This window comes from Gossypium arboreum, chromosome 11, assembly GCF_025698485.1.
Source record: "Gossypium arboreum isolate Shixiya-1 chromosome 11, ASM2569848v2, whole genome shotgun sequence".
Lineage (NCBI taxonomy): Eukaryota > Viridiplantae > Streptophyta > Magnoliopsida > Malvales > Malvaceae > Gossypium > Gossypium arboreum.
Window position 1 is genome coordinate 121,345,078 of NC_069080.1, and position 13,170 is coordinate 121,358,247.

The window sequence follows — 13,170 nt, forward strand, 5'->3', positions numbered from 1 at the left end:
TTATAAGAAAACAATAAGTAACTTATTAACAAATTTTTGTCAATGTTTACCACATAATCATAATTTCACTGCAAGCTGTCTTCCTGAGCAACAGTCACTAAATCATTTATAAATGGAGCTACGAAACTCCAAATCAAGTTCCGTTAATTTTCCCTGAAAATAGACTCATATATCTTTTATCCATAAAATTTTCAGAATTTTTAGTATGGCCAATCAATACCAGATTTTTCTTAAAGTCTCCCATGTTTCACTGTTTGACTAATCTGACCACTCTTCATTACGAATCAAATTTCTCATTGTACAGAATTCAAAATATGTTCTTGTTTATTTCATTAGAAACTAGACTCAATAAGCTTTAATTACATAATTTATTCAGCTTCTAATTCATCTCCCACAATTTATGGTGATTTTCCAAAGTCACGTTACTGCTGCTGTCCCAAGCAGATTTATTACCAAATCACTCTTTCACACATACCTTGCATGCATGTTATTTAAACATGTATATCACCAATCAATCATCACATATCTATGATTTTACTTAAGTATAATCTCCATTTCATCATTTTAAAGCACAACATGTTAGCTGATTTTTCCTTTAACATCTAAGGCACATGCATGCTCATTTGTTTGGCTCAACTTCACCTATCTTCCATTTTTCATCAAAAGAACATGAAACAACAACCATTTCCTTCATTTTAATTCATGACTAAATGCTCACAACACAACTAAAAATCAAAATATACTTCAAGAGTTAAGGTAGAATCAAGAAGAACTCATGAACCTCAAAATAGAAGCAAGGTAGCAAGAACTTACCTTCAATTTTCCTCCTCCTAATGACCAAATACTCAAGAGCTTTCTCCTCTCTTTCTCTTCTCTAACTTTTAGCTATGATTAACAAAGATGGACAAAACTTTGTTCTTTTCACCCTTTTTCTTTTAATAAAACTTCATATTTCATCCATTTAATTCTTTAATACAAAAGACATGAAATTCTTATCATGAAACATTTACCTAACCCATTATCATGAAACATTTACCTAACCCATTATCATGGAACATTTACCTAACCTATTATCATGAAACATTTACCTAACCCATTATCATGGAACATTTACCTAACCTATTATCAATTTGTATCAATTTGTAGCATAAATTATTGATATCAAGTGTACATTTTGTCTACAACAACATGATGGTTGGCCACTTCATGTAAAATGGGAGGTTTGTCATGCAAATCCTCCTATTTTGCACTCCTATTTATTTGGCCACTTCAATTTAGCCTATATCATTTTCAAACATTTTCACATAGGTCCTATTTCATAATTTCACTCACAAATGACAAAATCAAAGCATGAAATTTTGTCAACATTCACAGAATTCCCGAAAATTGGGGCGTTACATCTCTAATACAGTTTTGATTTACTCCTGTATCAAAAAGGGTTATTGTTTCTAATTGAAATTCATTGTTTATAAGAATATTTATTTTTATTAAATATCTTTAGATAGATACCTCAGTGAGAACCATCATCTATTCCTGTGTATTTTCTTCAAGCTTCAGTTCAATTTATGCAGAACTATTATCTAGGGTTTCTTATTTTAAAGTTTGCATTTGTTTTTTAATTTCTTGTTGTTCAATTTTAAGCTGAGAAAACTCTTCTCTTTTAAGTTCTGGATCTTAAATTTTATCAATAACTTCAATTATAAATTCTTGGTCTTTGGTTAACATATTAATTGAAGGTTCCTTTTCATCAGAGGATTGAGATGTTGTATGTAATTCCTCTATTTGTAATTCATTTGTTTCAATAGATGTATCATTTTTAGAGGAAGTTGTTTCTAAAAGAATTTCATTAATTTTTTGTTCTATTTCTTCAACTAGATTTATATTATTAATCTTTCTTTTAATCTTGCAATATTTTGAGATGTGTTATGGTTTTTCACATCTGTAACATTTTATTGCTTTATCTATTTTGTTTCCTATTTTTATTGTTTCTTTTCTTTTCTATATTTTTTATATTTGGGTTATTTATAATACTTTGAAATATTCTTTCTCATATTCTTTGGTTTTACAAGACAATATGTTTTCGAAGAAAAATGTTCATTCCTAATGTCAAATTGGTGGCAGAATGATCCTAATTCCTTTCTATATTAATAAATTTCTTTTTTAAGTTGTATTTGTAATTTTAAATCTTGACAAATTTTAATCCTCCTTTTGGGGTGAAACTAGAGGTGTGCATGGGCACAGCTACCTACCGGCCAAAACCCTTAGAAATGTGAGAGGGTTTGGGCAAAAATATAGGCCCGAAAAATGGGCTTGGACAAAAAAAATAAGGCCCGTTTAAAAAATAGGCCGGGCCTCGGGTAAGGTATTTTTAGCCCGGGCCCAGCCCGGCCCGGCCCGAATCACTAAAGGACAAAAAAAATCTGCATATTTTTTTTATTTTTGAATATTATTTTCTTGTTGTTTTCTCCCTATTTTGCTACCATTTTACTATTATGTTGCTATTATTTTGTTGTTATTGTTTGGATATTGTATAAAATTTATTTTATTGTTAATTTTCTTATTATTTTAAAGGCATTTGTTAATTTTTTTATTATTTTAGAAGCATTTGCTTGTTAAGTTGTATTTATCTTAGTGTTATTTGAGTCTACATATTTTTTAAAATATATTTTTAATTTGTTGGGAAATATTTATTTTGATATTTTTGTATTTTTATGTATTATATATATTTAAAAATAATATAAAAAATTAATCTGGTGACCAGTGGGCGGGCCGGGTTTTAGTATTTTTATCCGGGTCGGGCTTGAACAAAATTTTAGGCCCATTTTTTGAGCCCAGCCCTACCCGAACCCAGCCTAGCCCGGCCCATGAACACCTCTAGGTGAAACTAATTAATTAACCATATGTAAGTTTTTCATATGGAATAATACCTCTGTAATTTTCTCTAATTTGATTTCTAACATTTTCTCCTAATAAAGTAAGGAGTCCTACTAGAAATTTTTTTTTTTCCAAAATGGTTGTTGTCAGATCTTTGGATAACTCTGGTCATAAAGACATCTTTATACTATTTAAAATCTCCATTTTAAATTTCATAATAATTTTGAATTTCAATCTTTAATATGAGAAGGATCTCTTATAAAATGTTTAGAGATTGAGAAAATCAAAGTTGCTATTACATCTTGGATTTCTCTTCCTTGTTGATCTAAAATAATTCTTAATTGATCATCTTTTTTCATTGCTTTCAAGATTTCTTCTTGTTCGGTCTTAGTAAGTGCATGGTCCCACTATCCTTTTAATTTACCAGTAAACTCAGTAACTAAAAGATTGGGTATAGAATGATCAATAATTATTCCATTTTAGTTTTGAGTTTTATACCGTTTGCAGCTTTAAGAGATTCTGATGTTTTGTCATAATATTTAGTTAGAATTATCCTTTCTCTAATACAATTTTGATCTGCTCCTATATAAGAAAAAAAAGCTATTATTTCCAATTGAAATTCATTATTTATAACAATTTTTTTTTAAAATATCTTTAGATTAGATATTTCAATGAGAACTATCAAGAGCTATTTTTTGGGGTTTTAATATTTTCTTCCTATGCTTTGATTTTTTTGTTGTATTGTGATTTTTTTTGGGAGTTTAAGGGGATTATATAGTGGGGACTGAATGTTTGAATTTTTACCCATGCTCGTGTTGTCTTCTCGGGAAAAGAATATCTACCCAAATCGAAACTCAAAATGCCAATTTGGTCGAGATTCTCACCCAAATGGGCACTACATGTTCCAATTTGTCTTGCATCCTATGCCACAGTAAAAAGACAGCTAGACAGTTGCAGGGATCAAAGCCCAAGCCGAAATCGACAGAGAAGGTGTCAACTTGAGCCTTGGTCTTTGCACTTTGTATGGTAGCAAACATAACATTTTCATAAGTAATTTTAATCCTATATTATTTCAGTAATAAATTATTTATTTCATATTATTTTAGTAATTTTCCTATTTTCATTGCAGCGAAACCTTTTAAAACATCAACTTTTCTTCTCTAAGTTTAAAATTGCTATGAAAGAGGAGTCATTTTCAATGTCTGTATTATAATAAAGTTTGCAAGTTCGTGGAATTGCTTGAAAATTTCAAACCTATAAAATGTAAATGGGTATACAAAGCCAATAAAGATATTAAGGAACAGATTAAAAGATTTAAAGTTAAACAGATAGCTAAATGATATAGCTAAAGAGAAGGTTATTTTACCCATCTAACTCAAAAAATAATTAATATTTAAAAAAATAACCCTGGTTAAAAAACATTTAGCAAAATGACTTGAAATAAATAGTAAACTTAGGTTTTTGGAGTCCAATGCCTGGCATCATCTTGTGTTTTGGCCCATCATTACTTAATTATTGTGTCAAACTTTAAAAAAATAAATTGAGTTTGGGAACCCAAAGGCTGGCATCAGGATTTTTTTTTTAAATCGTATCATACTGGTATACAAATATACCAGTATTTGAAAAAAAAAATTGCTTCTAGCCATGTAATGCCTGGCTCCAAAGACATTTAAAAAAAAAATTGGTACTAGTCAGTTGATGGCCTGCACCAGGTACATATTTCGACTCCCAAGACACTTTTTTTTAATTTTAGAACATTAATGGCCGGCATTAGTGCCTTTTTTTCGTTATTAAGGCAATTTTATTTTTACTTTGGGACACTGAGGGCCAGCATCAGTGTCAATTAAAAAAAAATTTTGGGTACTCGCCAGTAAATGGCCAGCACCAAGTACATTTTTCAGGAGCCAAGGCAATTTTTTTTTTTACTTTGAGACACTGATGGCTGGCACCAATGTCAATTAAAAAAAATTTTGAGTGCTGGCCAGTAGATGGCCAGCACCAAGTACATTTTTTGGATCCCAAGGCAATTTTTTTACTTTGGGGCACTGATGGCCGACACCACTTCTTCAGGTCTCAAATATATATTTTTTTTTTGTTTTGGAACATCGATGGTCGACATCGACTTATCACATTAAAAAATTTATTTTTTTCTTATTTTGGAATACTGATGGCCAGCACCAAGTATTAAAAAATTAATTTTCTTAATTTTGAGAATCAGATTGCCGGCACTAAATTTATCAAATATATATAAAGGTGTTTTGTCTTCCGTTTGAGTTTTTCTTTGTTTTTCCTTTGCCTTATTAGTTGAAATCGAGATTAAAAATATTAGTTTTTCCTTTGTTTAGAAGGAAGCAAAATTTTTTTAAGATGAGTTGCCAAATTTTATTTCTTTATGTTTATTTCGATGGAGAAATGATAAATACAACTGAAGAAGGTTGTGTATTTCAAAGTCCCCAAAAAATAGGAATGAGATTCAAAAAGCGTGTTTCGCTGGTGGATTTAAAACAAAAAATCAGTACAAAGATAACAACTCGTTGTGGAAAGCAAATGTTGAAACTGTTTTACAAATTTTCGGTTTCAACAGATCCACTAAAGTTCTCAAAAATGGAGCTGGAAGATGATGATGATCTAGTGACAATGATAGTAATTTATTGCCCCCTTGAGATAGAAAATCCTAGCCCGGTTGAGTTGTTCACGGAGATAGCTGAATCAAATCTCATTCAAGTTGTAATTCCAACAAGCCAGTGCTCTGGAATTGATTTTGATCTTAATGTATCATGGAAAGATCAGTCGGGTTGTGGACAGTGAATGCCAACTCCCGAAAATTCAAACACCGGTGGATGTTCATATAACATTCCAATCTCGCGTACTCGTTTAAAGATCTATCCAGATGTGTTGGCCACTATAAAAGATGGTGATGAAGGGTCTGATAATGATGAATAGTGATGGTCGCTAAACTAAGTAAAAAATCGACTAAGGCAAGCGCACCTATCGAATAATAGTATAGTTATGGTGAGACTGGAAATATCGTATCCACAAAGACTAAAAGTACTAGTAACTACTATATTTTTATTATCTAGCCTAAGAATTAAAGGGATGTTTTTAAACTAAGATTAACTATCTAATTAACTAAGAACACGACAACGATTAATGTTGGAAAATACTTTTTGGAAAACCGATGGAGAAGACAATACCCAAGGAAGAATCCACCTAGACTTCACTTTATTACTTCTGAATTAGACAATTTATTCACTTGACTTAATCTGTAGAAATCTCTAGCTTATGTTAATATCTCTCTCGAGACTAAAAACAACTAACTCTAGGTTGATTAATCGAAATCTCTGTTCAATTAAAACCCCTATTGCCACATTAACTCGATCTATGGACTCCCTTATTAGATTTGACTCTAATCCGAAAGATTTATGTCGTCCTATCTCTAAAGATTGCATGCAACTCCGCTTAATTATGGAAGATCTACTCTTAAACAGGGACTTTTGCTCCACTAAATAAGCACATCAAAAACTAAATTAATACTCCGAAATATTAAAGCGAGGATTAAAACTCAAAATTAAGAATAAGACAAGTATTTATCATACAATTCAAATAATAATAATATCTATCTTAGGCTTCATTTCCCTTAGGTATTTAGGGAGTTTAGTTCATAACGATAGGGGAAAACATCTCAAAATTGGGAAAATAACAATACATAAGAAACCTAAGAGCTTCGGTAGAAATTGAATGGAGATCTTCAGTCTTGAAGTAATTCCTACTTCTGAGCTGATCCCAATGGCTATCTTCGAGTATTTTCTGCCTTCTACTCTGTGTGTCCCTTGATACTCTTCTCATCAGTTTAAATAGACTTTGGAATGCCCAAAATTAGTTTTTTTAGTAGAATTAAAATAGGTCTCGACAGGGACACGGCCGTGTGGCACGTCCGTGTGATCGTGCTCTGGCCATGTGCAATTCTGACATGGTTTTGAGCCGACACGGTTATGACACACAGGCGTGTAGTCTTCCCGTGTAGAAGTGTCTGGGCCTTGTGCAGCACTGAAATAAATCTATTTTGTCCGTTTTTTAACTTTTTCTGGCACTTTTCGCTTTCTTATGCTCATCTGTGTATAAAACATGAAATCACAGAATTAGGAGCATCAAATTCGCTAAATCTTATGATAAATCATCCAAAAATATACCAAGCATGGGATTAAATTATGTTGCATTTGAGGTTTATCAAATATCCCCACACTTAAGCATATGCTTGTCCTCAAGCAAAATCCTTAACTCACAATTAAAATGCATTCTTCTCAACTTATAATTCTTATTAATAATGTGTTCGAAATAATCCACAGATAATTATATATTGAAAATTCAGGTAAAAGAACATTAAAAGTTTCAAACAATCAAAGTTAAGCATTTTAATCATAAAATCATAGGTACCCCCTTTATCTAAGTAATCACTAAAGATTCACTCAAATCACTCAAAGTATTTAAAGTTCAATAATTAAGCACTCAATAGTCAAACATGAAAAATTATTACCATAGGCTTGCATGAAAATCAAATCTCCACCACTATAAATGAGATGATACACAAATCAAAAGGACTTTAACAGGGTTGTAATGGGGCTTGGGTTAAAGGTGTGGATAAAGACTGAAAAAGAGGGTTAGAATCAAGATTAATTTAATAAATTACCAAATTTAGAAAAATAAAGCTAATTACTGAATTACAAACAAGTGTCAGAATTAAAACTATCCAAAACTAATGAAATGAGCTTTTTCTCAATAACTTTAACTTATCCAAGCTCTTTATAACAATATGTAATTAAATGAATAAAAATATATGGGTTTTTTTTAAGAATAAGACAAGTACAATAATAGAAAGTACCTAATAAGGAAAAATTTAGCAACTAAGATGAACGTTCATAGTTAGATAACTAATTAAATTAAATCTCGATAAAAAGAGAGTTAAATAAAAAGGGAAAAATTCTTAACGAATACAAAAAAATTTTATGTTGTAGGTTATCATTAAAGGGAAATCAAGAAATGATGTTTAAGGCTCAAAGGGGTTCACTAAAAGTTAATTATGTGAGTAGGCTTTTTATGCAGTAAGTGGGTTAAAACCGAAGTGCCTTTATCATCTTAGTATATCAAATCAAAGGTGTGGTTTCAACATGTATAATTGATACAAGTTCTAGAATAATAAATCAGTATTGACTCACTTGTAACCATCAATAAAAGTAAGTAAGAAAGATATATGCTCCAAAAGGCTCAAAATCACACGAAAATTATGGGTATTTGATGTCAAGCCTGTAAATTCAAAACTTCAAGGTAATACATCAATTCAAGAGAACCACCTAGCAATTTTAATTCTCAAAAGTCAATTTGTCATGCTTGATTCTCTAATGCCTTAAAGTTAAACAATCAATACATGATTACCTATGTTTTAATCCAAAACATATCAATAAAAATCATAAATCAATCAAAATTCATTCTAATAGTAATATGAGAAAATTATTTGAGAATAAAATATAATTCAGGGATTTTCTAATAATCATAATATCATCATCTCCCCACGCTTAAGATGTATATTGTCCTCAATATACAAAGATGAAGAATAACAATATAACCATAATATCATAAAAGAGGGGAAGAAGCGAAACTGCCCTGAATTTGGATATAGTCCTAGGAATAGCGAAAGTTGGTTTCTAGACATTGTGAATGAAATGCATGTGGAACTAGGCAGAGGTGAAGGTGGAGGTAGAGGTTGGGTTCCACAATCACAGCGCCAAGCGAATAGGTTATCATGGTGGTCAGTGTCGTGGCGGCTATGGTCGTGGTTAACCAGGACATGGCAGTCGTGGATTATCTTTCCCCATAGGATTGTTTGTATATTCCTGAGTAGCACATTGTTTGTATATTCCTGAGTAGCACCAATCGACTGAACCTTTAGAAACTGCGACATCACCAGTAATGTTTTAGGGAGTTATATTGATGAGGTTGTTATAGTTACTCATAAAGGAACAGCCATAAAATTAAAGGGTACAGAATATACTCATAAAAGTCGTTGAGAACATGACAAATGAAAATCAAAATCAAAATCAAAATAAAATCAAAATGAAATGCAAAACAAATTAAAAATAAATAGACTCAAACGTCCTTATTGGTAGTTGGATCATGAGGTGGTGCTAGAGGCGAAATGTGAAAATACTGGCAAATCTATTGTAGAGCCTCATCTATGCTGTCGAATCACCGAGTGCAATATTGCTCAAATCGATTTAGGTGGACAAAAATTTCTATCAATGAAGTAGCCGCATGAACTGGTCTGAGACTCAGTGGTGGCGGAGAAGGTAGGTTCTCATGGAAAGAAAGGATACCATCAGTAATATCCTCAGGGTCATCCTGATCGGTGGCTCGTGCTAATCGATATTGAAGAGGATCGAACCCCACGACGACGCTCTATCAACCTCATGTGGAGCATACTTAAGATGCATTGTGGGGACATCTAACCAATGAGTGTGAGTAATGAGGATTATGCTGATATTTTCAGGAGTCCAAAGTGTCGAGCTAGACGAGTCACGTAAGGGCCGATGTTTGATGACTCCCTTTCGGTGTCGTTTGGTCTGATGGCGAAAGGCAAGGGCGATGAAGTATGCGAGATCGAAAGCATGCATTTGCCTTATGCTCTATAAGAAGTATGCATTGTGAGTGTTAACGACATCAGTGCTCTCTCGTCGCCTTGTTAAGGTATGAGCTAAAAGGGCATAAAGATATTTTAATGCTAGAGATGGAGTCGATGCCTTGAAGCAGCTGGGGTCATAGATGCCCGTAGCAGGAATGAGGGCTGCCCAACATGAGGAAGGTGCGTAATGGATATGACGGTGGAGATGGAAAAAACTGTCAGCCTCCATAAAATTTTCTGTATAAAGTCCCAAGGCAACTCCGAATTCTGGGACACTCAATTGCCACACTAGACCTCCAAGACTGAATTGGACTGCACCTGGGTCATTGTACTCTGTCAGAACCGTCTGCAACTAAAATGTCGAACAAAATTCCAACGTGAACTCCAGGTATGTTGGCTCAATCATGTTGAAGAAACGGTCCCAAGAAACGGTAGCGAGGAGGGCCCGAACTGAGTCAGCAAGATGGACTTGTTCCAATGCAGCTCATGATGCATCGACCCACACCAAAGGGTTGGGCACGTAGAATCTGAAACAACTCCCCTTGAGGTCCTGGTGGAATTGAAGCAAAGGATGGCGTATCTCAGTGGTCGCACTTGAGGGTCCTTGCTTCAATTCCACTAGGACCTCAAGAGGAGTTGTTTTAGATTCTACGTGCCTGACCCTTTAGCGTGGGTCGGTACATCAACTGGGCTGCATTGGAACAAGTTCATCTTGCTGACTTAGTTCGAGCCCTCCTCGCTACCACTTCTTGTGACCGTTTCTTCAACATGATTGAGCCAACATACCTAGAGTTCATGTTGGAATTTTGTTCGACATTTTAGTTGCGATTTATTCTCGACAGAGTACGACGCACCTGTGGACAAATACCCAATTCATTTTGAGGTCTAGTGCGGCAATTGAGTGTCCCAGAATTCGGAGTTGCCTTGAGACTTTATACAGAAAACTTTATAGAGGCTGACAGTTTTTCCCATCTCTACCGTCACATCCATTACGCACTTTCCTCATGTTGGGCAGCCCTCATTCCTGCTACGGGCATCTATGACCCCAGCTACTTCAAGGCATCGGCTCTATCTCTAGCATTATAATATCTTTGTGCCATTTTAGCTCATACCTTAACAAGGCAATGAAAGAGCACTGGTGTCGTTAACACTCACGACGTATACTTTTTGTGGAGCATGAAGCAAAGGCATGCTTTCAATCTCGCGTACTTTATTGCCCTCGCCTTTCGCAATCAGACCAACCGACACGGAAAGGGAGTCATCAACATCGGCCCTTATGTAACTCGTCTAGCTCGACACATTGGGCCCTTGAACACATTGGCACAATCCTCATCACTCACACTCATCGGTCAGATGTCCCCACAGGGCATATTAAGTATGCTTCACATGAGAATGATAGAACGCCATCGTGGGGCTCAATCCTCCTCAATACCGATTAGCACGAGCCATCGATCAAGATGACCCCGAGAATATTACTGATAATATCCCTTCTTTCCATAAGAACCCACCTTCTCCGCCACTTCCGAGTCCTACACCAGTTCATGCGGCTGCTTCATTGACAGAAATTTCTGACCACCTGAATCGATTTGAGCAATATTGCACTCGACGATTCGACAGTATAAAGGAGACTCTGCAGCAGATTTGCCAACATTTCTACATTTTGCCTCCAGCACCACCACCTCACGATCCAACTACTAATGAAGACATTTAAGTCCATTTATTTTCAATTTGTTTTGCATTCCCTTTTGATTTTATTTTTATTTTTATTTTCATCTTTCATGTTCTCAAAGACTTCTATTAGTATATTTTGAACCCCTTAATTTTGTGGTTCTTCTTTTATGAGTAACCATAACAACCAATTAACATTCTATGGGTTAGCCACATTGATGCCTAGGATGGGGTTAAGACAAGCTAAGCAAAACGAGGCAGGGCACGTGTATGTTAAGGCCGTCCGAAAGGCTATGGCGGTAAATAGTTGAAGGGCATTAACAATTAACGTAGAATTGTATTCATGCGACTTGGAAGACTTTCCGAGTTCGAGAGTACATTGGCCATCGTTCGGGTCTTCCACTATGGTCGTACGTAGTTGATCTGCAAAACAGTTATTGCGAGTGTGGGATATTTCAAACTTCAATATTCATATGCGCATGTTCATGCAACATGTGCGAGAGCAAACTTAAATGTTGAACAACTTAAAGATGAGATCTACAAGTTACAACGCACAATGCGTATATGGAGGAACGAATTTCTTGTAATCTTCGATGTCTCAAATTGGGAAGTTCCACCACCTGCTTTCGAAATGGTGCCTGACCGTAGTCTCTATAAACATCCTAAAGGTCGACCACAATCGCCGAGAATTCGAAATGACATGGACATTAAGGAGACGGGTGAACCCAAACTGTGCACTGTGTGTCGAACCTCCAGACACAACCGATCAACTTGCCCACATCGTGTCTATGTTTCCGATCAATCGTCACGTAATGTCGTAGTCGAAGATTAACGAATGATATATTATTGAGCGCATGCTCTTGTAAAAACATAGTAAAAACATGAAAATTTATACAAATGATATATTTTTCAAATTATACAAATGATTGAATATAATTATTAATAGATATTTTTCCTATTCCTAATTTAAAACATGTTAAATTATAGTACAATAAACATGCATATTTAATTTAAAGGACATTAAACTATAATACAATATACATACATATTTATTTTAAAACACATTAAACTATAATACAATATACATAAATATTTAGTTTAAAATACATTAAATGAAATAAATTACAATGAGAGAAAAATTAATATGAAAACACGTAAATTAAAATGAAAAGAAAGATAATTTAAATGAAATAAAAAATTAAATTAAAATGGAAAGAAAGATAATTTAAATGAAATGAGTAAAAAATTAAATTAAAATGGAAAAGAAAGATAATTTAAATGACATGAAAAATTAAATTAAAATGGAAATAAAAATAATTTAAATGAAATAAGAAAAAATTAAATTTAAATGAAAAAAAGATAATTTAAATGAAATGAAAATAATAATAAAAATGAAAGGTCAGGTTAGGCCAGGCTTGTGGCATGCCTAGCAAATGGACTCTCAATGACTAGCACCAGCAGCTTGCAAGCACTAGGCCTGCTATGATGTGAACCAAAAGGTTAGGCTGAGAAAACCTAAAGAAAAATGAAATGAAAAATTTTTGACTTTAAATGAAATTTAAAATTTTAAAATGGAATGATATTTAAATTGATAAAAATTTAAATAAAATATGAAAAATTTTAAATGACTTTGGTATTGAGACTACTTCTAATTAATATGAAAAATATGAAATGAACTGAAAAAAATTGAATTGAAAAAGATAAATTACAATGAGATTACTTGTGATTAATATGAAAAAAATTGTATATGAAGAAAAAAATTTAAATGGAAAAAATTACTAATGAAAAGTTAAATGAATATGAAATGAAATATAATTTGTAATGAATATAAAATGAACATAAAATGATGATTATGAAATGGAATGAAAGTTCAAATGAAAATAAATTGAAATGAAAACAAAATTTTGAAATGAGAAAGAATTAAATTAAATGGAAAAATAATAATTTAAATGAAA